The sequence below is a fragment of the Geotrypetes seraphini genome, chromosome 7, assembly GCF_902459505.1.
Source record: "Geotrypetes seraphini chromosome 7, aGeoSer1.1, whole genome shotgun sequence".
Lineage (NCBI taxonomy): Eukaryota > Metazoa > Chordata > Amphibia > Gymnophiona > Dermophiidae > Geotrypetes > Geotrypetes seraphini.
In genome coordinates, this window is record NC_047090.1 from 38,240,334 (window position 1) to 38,250,455 (window position 10,122).

Genomic DNA, 10,122 nt, shown 5'->3' on the forward strand with positions numbered 1-10,122 from the left:
AGAGAAGACCCAAGATGGCAGAAAACAAGATCCAGATAAGGAAGCGACTCAGTTGGTGAGGAGATGCAGAAGGAAGTAGCAGACAGATGGCAAGAGTGTAAGTGAAGATAGTAGAAATGGAAGGCTAGGGAGGGGGTGAAAGATGGTGGATGGAAATGGGAGATTAGAAAAGGAGTAAATAGGCAATGGAAAATTGGGGCTGGGGGTGTGTGTGTGTAAAGAGAGAAGGGTTGGACAAAATCAGAGGCATGCAGGAGGATGTGTGAAGCAAACAGGAGAGAAAGGGAACAGAAAATGTAAAAGAGAACCTGAAAAAGAAAAGAAGGCACAGAAAGCAAGGAAAAGAACGAAGCCAACAGGAAAAATAAGATGTATAGATAACAAAAGTGATTTTTTTTCCCAATTTGTTCATTAGAATGTGTCAGATTTGCACAGGTGCATCGCTGATGTCTTTGTATTTTACACAGCAGGGGAGGAAATACATTTCTGTTTTTTCCAGTATTCCATTACACGAAGAGCCCAGGTGCTTGCAATATCTATTCCAATTACCTACGTTTATTTGGCGGTAGGGTTGCCGAATGGTTCCAGCTTTTCAGAATAGCAGTCAGGCACTTGTTGGGCATGAAGTGGGAGGGGGGGGGGGAGCTAAACTCAGGACTGGATCAACCTGTTCTGAAAATATGAATCCAGGTAGTAACTCTGTCTGTAAAGGGCTCTTTGTGTTCTGCGTGTAGAGCTGGCAAGTTATCCAGTTCCAAGTTTTGGGCTGGTTCTGCATCCCAAAGCAGAGTGGCATTTCTAGTCCCTGATTCAACCCCTTCAAATCAGTGCTACATATCCCATAATGCAACAGAATGGGACTGTCAGAAATCCAGAACTGGTCTGACATCTTAAAAAAATTTTTTTTATTAATTATATACCACTTATATCAGGGGTAAGGAACTCCGGTCCTCGAGAGCCATATTCCAGTCGAGTTTTCCCCAATGAATATGCATTGGAAGCAGTGCATGCAAATAGATTCATGCATATTCATTGGGGAAATCCTAAAAACCCGACTGGAATACAACTCTCGAGGACCGGAGTTTCTTACTCCTGACTTATATCCTAAGTGGTTTACATTCAGGCACTTTATCATATTTCCCGATCTGTCCCAGTGGGCTCCAACTCTATCTAGTGTACCCAGGGCAATGAGGGGATTAAGTGACTTGCCCAGGGTCACAATGAGCAGCAAGGGATTTGAACCCAAAGCCTCAGGGTGCTGAGGCTGTAGCTGTAACCCCTGCACCACACACATCTTCTTTCTGGAGTTAAGTAACGTGGCAGTTCTGTGCATGTGTGACAGAAGGGAGATACGAGAACTTTGTTTCTGGGCAGGGATCTTTAGCTGTGACTTATTTTGCTTTCCCAGGAGATGTATTCATGTTCTAGAGCAGTGATTCCCAAACCTGATTGGAGGAACCCTAGTCAATGCATGAGATCGATTTGCATACACTGCCTCCTTGGCATGTGAATCTATCTCGCGCGTATTCGTTGGAGATATTCTGAAAACCTGACTGGCTGGGGTTCCCCTAGGACAGGTTTGAGAACCCCTGTTCTAGAGTCTGGAGTAACAGGATTTTGGATGTTCTAGTCCTAGGACTTAGGGCAGTTTTGGAATCTGTATTTTGAGGGGTGGGGGAGGGAAGAGAGATTTTGAATTCTCTCCAAAGTGCTCAATAGTGAAATGTTTATGTTGCTGCTACTGAGATGACTTCAGCATTGTATATTATGTTAGCTAATATTGGATTTTATCTATGAAGGTATAATTGTGTATCCCCGAGCTGCTGGGGTGGGGGGGATTTAAGAATGAATGAATGCCTAGGGTGCCTAACGTACTCTGCTTGGGTGGCTTTGGCTCCCGGCAAGAGTTTCTCTCAAACATGGGGCTGTACAGATGTGTGAAACACAGTTTCACCTCCTGCATCAGCCAAAAGGAAATGGATGGCTTAGGCAGGAGGAAAAGAACCGAAATAGAGACAGTGCAAACAGAGCTGAAGCCAGAGCCCAGTGGAATCTTGTGCTCCCCATTCCAGAGACTTGAGACTAGAGCTGTATCCTGAAAAGTGTGGTTCCACTATTAATCCTGCAATTACGATGCTATTTTACCAAAACGACTCTGCTCGGGGCTGGGGGCTGAGATCTGGTGACACTATGTAGGGGACTTGGGACCCAGGCTAATGATGGCCCTGGGGGCAATTCTGTTAAACCCAGCTAAAAGACCAGAAAGATGGCTTTGGAAATTAGCCGTTCCAGTGGCAAGCTCAACCAGGAACGCTTCGAGTCATGGTCGCTACCACCTAGGAGGCTACTGAGAGCAAAATGCAAAAGACTTCCTTGTCCCAAGATTTAAAACCACTGCCGTACACAAGGAGGCTGAAATATATTACGTGGTTTGTTTATGTTGCTGTTCGTGCTTCATTAGGAACTGTGGCCGTGACAGTATGCTCAAACCACCAATTTTGGGATGAAAAGGTAGAATTTAGAAACTACACATGCTCATTAGTGGAAAACATAGAACATGGATGTCGCTGCCTTTTTTCACAATGTGTTCTTTCTTTCTGTCCCAGATAATACTTTGCATAATATTAGGGTAATATTGAAAATACTTCTGAAACTTCCATGTCTGCGTTCATTAATTTATTAATTAATTTAGTAATAGCATGAAAATAAATTTAGGACTTAAGGAGAAATGTACAATCAGGGCTTTCCTGAATTGAACCCCGCCAGATCATTTTGGACAAAACATTCCTACACTGGAAAGCCAACATCACCTGCAAAGTTGTCAAAACACATGCATTCTAACTTTAGAAAAAGAGCTAAAAATTGAAGAGCTCATCCTTTTACTAAGGTGCGCTAGTGTTTTTAGCGCACGCAGGATTTTAGCGCGTGCTAAACCCGCGTTACACTTCTAGAACTAACGCCAGCTCAATGCTGGTGTTAAGGTCTAGCTCACGGCAATATAGAGCGCGCTATTCCGCGCGTTAAGGCCCTAACGCACCTTTGTAAAAGGAGCCCTAAAACATCCCAAAAAAAAGGCCTAAGCTGACTCTTGGACTTCCTAATCGTCAGGATGACCAAGTGCTGATAATCGAAACTGTTTTCCTGGATCTAGTGAGATGTTTCATCCACTGTGCATCTAGAGTCATGGGAGGCATGTTATGGACGTGCTTTGGGTGAGCTTTAGGTGTGTTGAACTTGGACGTCTTACGGCAGTAACCAAACTTTTCCAAAAATGTCCTGGACGGGACTTGCACGTTTGGAGCTAGACCTATTTTAGAAGCGTTTAATTGCCACAAAGTTGCCCAAACCGCTGGATACATTAAGGCAAGGGTAGGGAACTCCGGTCCTCGAGAGCCATATCCCAGTCGGGTTTTCAGGATTTCCCCAATGAATATGCATGAGATCTATGTGCATGCACTGCTTTCAATGCATATTCATTGGGGAAATCCTGAAAACCCAACTGGGATACGGCTCTCGAGAACCGGAGTTCCCTACCCCTGGTTTATAGGATGGTAGCACTTATGTGCATGATTGACACCATGGCACTATTCTATAAACCAGGGGTAGGGAACTCCAGTCCTCAAGAGCTGTATCCCAGTCGGGTTTTCAGGATTTCCCCAATGAATATGCATTGAAAGCAGTGCATGCACATAGATCTCATGCATATTCATTGGGGAAATCCTGAAAACCCAACTGGAATACGGTTCTCGAGGACCGGAGTTCCCTACCCCTGGTTTATAGGATGGTAGCACTTATGTGCATGATTGACACCATGGCACTATTCTATAAACCAGGGGTAGGGAACTCCAGTCCTCAAGAGCTGTATCCCAGTCGGGTTTTCAGGATTTCCCCAATGAATATGCATGAGATCTATTTGCATGCACTGCTTTAATGCATATTCATTGGGGAAATCCTGAAAACCTGACTGGGATACGGCTCTGAAGGACCAGAGTTCCCTTCCCCTGCATTAAGGTATGACCCCACACAAACTCCCCCACTGCTCACTATCCCCTCCTACTCCCCAAAAATCTGAATGAAAGAGTACATACCTGTCTATAGAACGGCAGCACTTGGTATGGGAAGGCCTAGTAGAGCATCACATAGACGCCTTGATGTGTGGGCTAGTGAGCCACAGAGAGGAGGACCCAGGTCCATAAGCCACTCGAATCACTATATTTATGGTAGAAAGTGTGAGTAAACTAAAACCCTACTCTACTGCTATAGGTGCCAGCTGCAGCCATAAGGGTTACTGGGGTGGCAGACAGATGGATCAAGTAGGTTTGAGGGGAGTTTTGGAGGGCTCATCATAAATTATAATGGGGTTTATGGTGAGATGTACTTCTAATACTCTTTGTGTGAAGTTCACAGCAATCCTCTCTAAGGTGTCCCACTGCTCTGTTGGCATGTCTGTATGGCCAGTCCATTATAAAGATAGACATTCCAACGCCCAAGTGGTCTGCATTTTGATGTTTTCAATTTGGACCTTTCTTTGGTCAAAAATGGGGTATAAAGTTAGGCATCCTAAGAGTTGTACATCCTTTCGGCCTAGTTGCCCAAGCAGCCAATTTTCCCCAAAAAAATTGGGAAGGGAGGTACATCTAGCAATTTGACTTTTGAACATGGATATTGTTGTGCTTCCAACTTTGGACTTTATCACAGGGCTGCCCCTGTTCCTAGCGAGGAAGCCTTGCCAGAGAAGGGTAATAGAATTTAAACCCTTGAAAGTATTCCTAAACCGGCTATTGAGAGTCCCAAAGCAGCCCCTAGGAATACTTATAAGCCAAGCCTTACAACACTGAAACCTCCTAAAGCCCTGTCTAAAGCGGGCAAATCTGGTTTAGCTTTACCTAAGCCAGATATAAAGAAACAAGGGGGAAAGACTACATCTCCCAACAGGCATAGAGCCAAGGAAAGGAAAGAACAGGGCTGGAATACAAGCCACTTCCAATCAGTCCCAAATTGGTTTAGGCCAGGTGAGGAGCTCTGTGAGAGCAGGCTACACCAACACACCTGCAGGGAGGATTAATCAGCTTCCTTCAATGAGAGAAAAGGAAGTAGTTTTCTCAAAGCAGGGGAGCCAGCTCCAGAAGAAGTTGGAGCACTAGCTTCAGCGTACACACCGGCTCCCAACCCAGCAAGCCAGAGCCAGTCAGCCACTTGCAAGTCATGGATTGCCAGCGCAGGGAATCCAGAAGCTACAATGTACCTCCTGGCTACCAGACCAGGCAGAGGTGGGTGAAATAAAAGTCCCAGAGAGTGGTGAGACTGGGTTTGGGCAGGACATTGAGTTGATTGATGAAGACTTTGCATATGATATGGAGATGAGGAAACAGAGTAGCCCATTATTGAAAGTATGGAAACAAGCTAATCTTTTTCCTGTTAGGGAAGCTGGGAGGAAAACGTGGAATGTGTACTACCCTAAGAGAAGGCTGGAAGTTTTGTGTTTGAAGAAAGCTTTACATTAGGAACAAGTTTTTTCTTTGCTCTTTTCAGATATTAGGCTGGGAGCTGAGAATTGTTTGTGTTCTAAATGCTGCCAGGATACCAGGTGATACAAACCTGAAGTAAGCTGATTTTGAAGATTTTGTTTTGATTTTTGTTCAATAAAGTATTACAGAAAAATTGCACCTCTGACTTTGAACTGGTTATTTTTTCATTATTCCAATACCAAGCTATCAATAGAACCTCACGTAACCGCTCGGCTGAGGTTTTGTATGTACTGGGTAAGGCCACTTGCTGAGCCCAGCTTGGCCGCACCCGGTCACAACATTTAGCGGAAAACCTAGACATTCTTTTCAAAAATGGCTCTCTGAGTGTTCAAAGTAACATAGTAGATGACAGCAGATAAAGACCCGACTGGTCCATCCAGTCTGCCCAACCTGATTCAATTAAAAATTTTTTATTTTTTTTTCTTCTTAGCTATTTCTGGGCAAGAATCCAAAGCGCTACCCGGTACTGTGCTTGGATTCCAACTGCTGAAATCTCCATCAAAACCTACTCCAGCCCATCTACACCCTCCCAGCCAGTGAAGCCCTCTCCAGCCCATCCTCCCCCAAAGGCCTTATACAGACACAGACCGTGCAAGTCTGCCCAGTACTGGCCTTAGTTCAATATTTAATATTATTTTCTGATTCTAGATCCTCTGTGTTCATCCCATGCTTCTTTGAACTCAGTCACCGTTTTCCTCTCCACCACCTCTCTCGGGAGCGCATTCCAGGCATCCACCACCCTCTCCGTAAAGTAGAATTTCCTAACATTGCTCTTGAATCTACCACCCCTGAACCTCAAATTATGTCCTCTGGTTTTACCATTGTCCTTTCTCTGGAAGAGATTTTGTTCTACGTTAATACCCTTCAAGTATTTGAACGTCTGAATCATATCTCCCCTGTCTCTCCTTTCCTCTAGGGCAGTGGTTCTTAACCTGGGTTCGACCGAACCCCAGGGGTTCGGTGAGTCAGTCTCGCGGGTTCGGCGGAGGTCAAAACACACCTCCGACTCATATAGCGCTTTGGTCACGTTCAATCATCTATCAGTTATTCAGTGATTTTGATCAAGACTGATCGTGTACTCGGTTTCTTGATCTATCAATCTGTAACTAACGTCTTATATACATCAATCAATTCCTGATCAAATTTGTGATTTAACTGATAGATGATTGAACGTGACCGAAGCGCTTATGATTCGTGATGATACGCCCCGCTTGTCCATAATTGGCTGCAGGTGATCACGCAACATCGCTTGGCCTATCTGTGCTGCAGGGGATTTGATGCGCACAGTAGTCGAATTGTAACTGTTGTGATGGTACGTCGTGTGATACCTATCTTAATATTTTAATCCCTTACTAACTATGTCGAGCAAAATACGAAAGTGGTTGGACGAATATGTACAATATGGATTCACATGTATAACGGAACGTGATGGGAGTCAGCGTCCTAATTGCATGATTTGCAATGCCAAGTTGAGTAATTCTAGTCTAGCTCTGGCAAAACTAAGGGAACACTTCCTTAAGCTGCATGGAGATGGAAAATACAAGAACACAACGCTCGCTGAATTCAAGGTTAAGAGAGCAAGATTCGATGCAAAGGCTACTCTGCCTGTTCTCTGCTTTGTACCCATCAACAAACCGATCCTCACAGCATCGTACGAAGTTGCTTACCTGATCGCAAAGCAGGGCAAACCACACACCATTGGTGAAACGCTCATAAAACCAGCTTTGTTGAAGATGGCGCATATCATGCTAGGAAAAGCGGCTGAAGTTCAGTTATCTGAAATTCCTCTTTCAAATGACATCATCAGCAACAGAATAGAGGACATGAGCAAAGACATCTTGGCTCAAGTAGTTGCAGATCTGATTTCAAGCCCGGCAAAATTCAGCCTTCAACTCGACGAGACCACAGACGTTTCCAATCTAAGCCAGCTTGCAGTATTCATGCGCTATGTGAAAGACGACGTGATAAAGGAAGATTTTTTATTTTGTAAGCCTCTTACAACAACAACTAAGGCAACTGATGTGAAGAAACTTGTGGATGACTTCTTCAAAGACAACAATCTTTCGTGGGATATGGTTTCTGCAGTTTGTTCGGACGGAGCTCCAGCCATGCTCGGAAGAAAGTCCGGCTTTGGTGCGCTAGTGAATGCCGATGCACCACACATCATTGTTACGCATTGCATTCTGCACAGGCATGCGTTGGCAACAAAAACCTTGCCTCCAAAACTGGCAGAAGTTTTAAAAATTGTTGTGGAATGCGTGAACTATGTGCGAAATAATGCTCTGAAGCACCGCGTCTTCAAGGAGCTGTTTAAAGAAATGGGATCTGAATTCGAGGTACTTCTGTACCATTCTAACGTTCGGTGGTTATCCCGGGGCCAGGTGCTGAATTGTGTTTTTGCCGTGCATGTGGAATTAGCTCTGTTTTTGCAAGAGCAGCAACATTGTCATGCAGATTGCTTCAGAAATTCTGAGTTCATTCTCATTTTAGCGTACATGGCTGATATCTTTGCAGCTCTCAATCATCTCAATAAGCAGATGCAGGGTGGTGGAGTCAACATCATCGAAGCGGAAGAAAACCTGAAAGCTTTTCAAAAAAATCTACCATTATGGAAACGACGAACAGAAAACGATAACTTCGCAAACTTTCCCCTGCTAGACAACTGTGTAAGTAAGATCGAAGATGTATCTGGAATCGGAGACATTTCTGTACCTGCGGAACTGAAGCAAACTATTGCCAAGCACTTAGATGAGCTTGCAAAGTCTCTCGACGGATACTTCCCTACAAGAGAGTCATATCCAGCATGGGTGAGACAGCCGTTCACGTTTAGTGTTGAGACAACAGATGTCAATGATGAATACCTTGGTGAAATCATTGAAATTCAGCAGAGCCAGGTTCAACAGCAACTCTTCAGAACAACAACGCTCTCAACATTTTGGTGTCAACAATTGGTAACGTACCCTGTTATTAATAAGAAAGCTCTGGAAATTTTCATACCGTTTGTTACAACATATCTTTGCGAGCAATCCTTTTCGAGGATGCTAGACATAAAAACGAAGAAAAGGAACAGACTTTGTTGCAAAAATGACATGAGAGTGGCACTTGCCAAGGTAAAGCCGCGCATTTCTGAACTGGTCTCAGAGGCAACAGCAGAAGTCACACTGATTTGCAGTAAATTTCATTATTATGTTATTATTATTTGAAATATAGGAGAACTTTTTTGTTTTCAAAATTGATATTATTTTTCCCCTCACTGTATACCTATGTTTTGAATTTGTAAAAATCATATTTTATTTTTCCAATAAAGAAGGGTTCGGTGAACACGCATATGAAACTGGTGGGGTTCAGTACCTCCAACAAGGTTAAGAACCACTGCTCTAGGGTATACATATTCAGGGCTTCCAGTCTCTTCTCATACGTCTTCTGGCGCAAGCCTCCTATCATTTTCATCGCCCTTCTCTGGATCGCTTCAAGTCTTCTTACGTCCTTCGCCAGATACGGTCTCCACACAATACTCCAAGTGGGGCCTCACCAATGACCTGTACAGGGGCATCAACACCTTCTTCCTTCTACTGGCTACACCTCTCTTTATACAGCCCAGCATCCTCCTGGCAGCAGCCACTGCCTTGTCACACTGTTTTTTTGCCTTTAGATCTTCGGACACTATCACTCCAAGATCCCTCTCCCTGTCTGTGCATATCAGCTTCTCACCTCCCAGCATATATGGTTCCTTTCGATTATTAATCCCCAAATGCATTACTCTGCATTTCTTTGCATTGAATTTTAGTTGCCAGGCATTAGACCATTCCTCTAACTTTTGCAGATCCTTTTTTCATATTTTCCACTCCCTCTTCGGTGTCTACTCTGTTACAAATCTTGGTATCATCTGCAAAAAGGCACACTTTTCCGGGCACGCTCTCAATTTGTGCATGCAATTTAACTGGCACTAATTGGGATTTTAACAAGCAATTATTGGTGCTAATCAAAATTAATTAAAATGTGCGTGCATATTTTTAGGTGTGGGATCCACACGTACGTTTTGCACACAGTTCCAAAAAGGGGGCATGGCCATGATAGAGAGTCATGGGTGGGCCAGGGGCATTCATGCAATTTACGCTTGTGGCTATAGAATAAGGGGGGGGGCAGGATTCGCAGCTAATTTAGGGGCGAGGATTTACACCAAGTATCAGTCAGAGTAACTGGCATGACTAAATTTAGCAATGATTACGGGTTCCAATTAATATTCTATAGATGGCACTTAAATTTGAGCGCCATTTATAGAATAACGCTAAGTGCTATTTGGGGCGCTGAATTGTTAGGCAGCAAAAAGATCATACAGACAAGGTTTATTCCTTCCCTTCATCATAATTCACAAGTATGAAGACACGTGTTTCACCAAAATGTACAAATATAAAGACTCTATAACTGGATAAGACTTCTCAGTATGCAAATAAGCAAAATATATATCCGACTTATAAAATAAGTAAAGTGTTCACATACACTCAGAATTTTTAAATTTGACCAAGAGCATTAGCTCCTATAGCCAAACCCACCGCCCCATCACTGTGTATGACTTATTTTTAAAAAGAACATA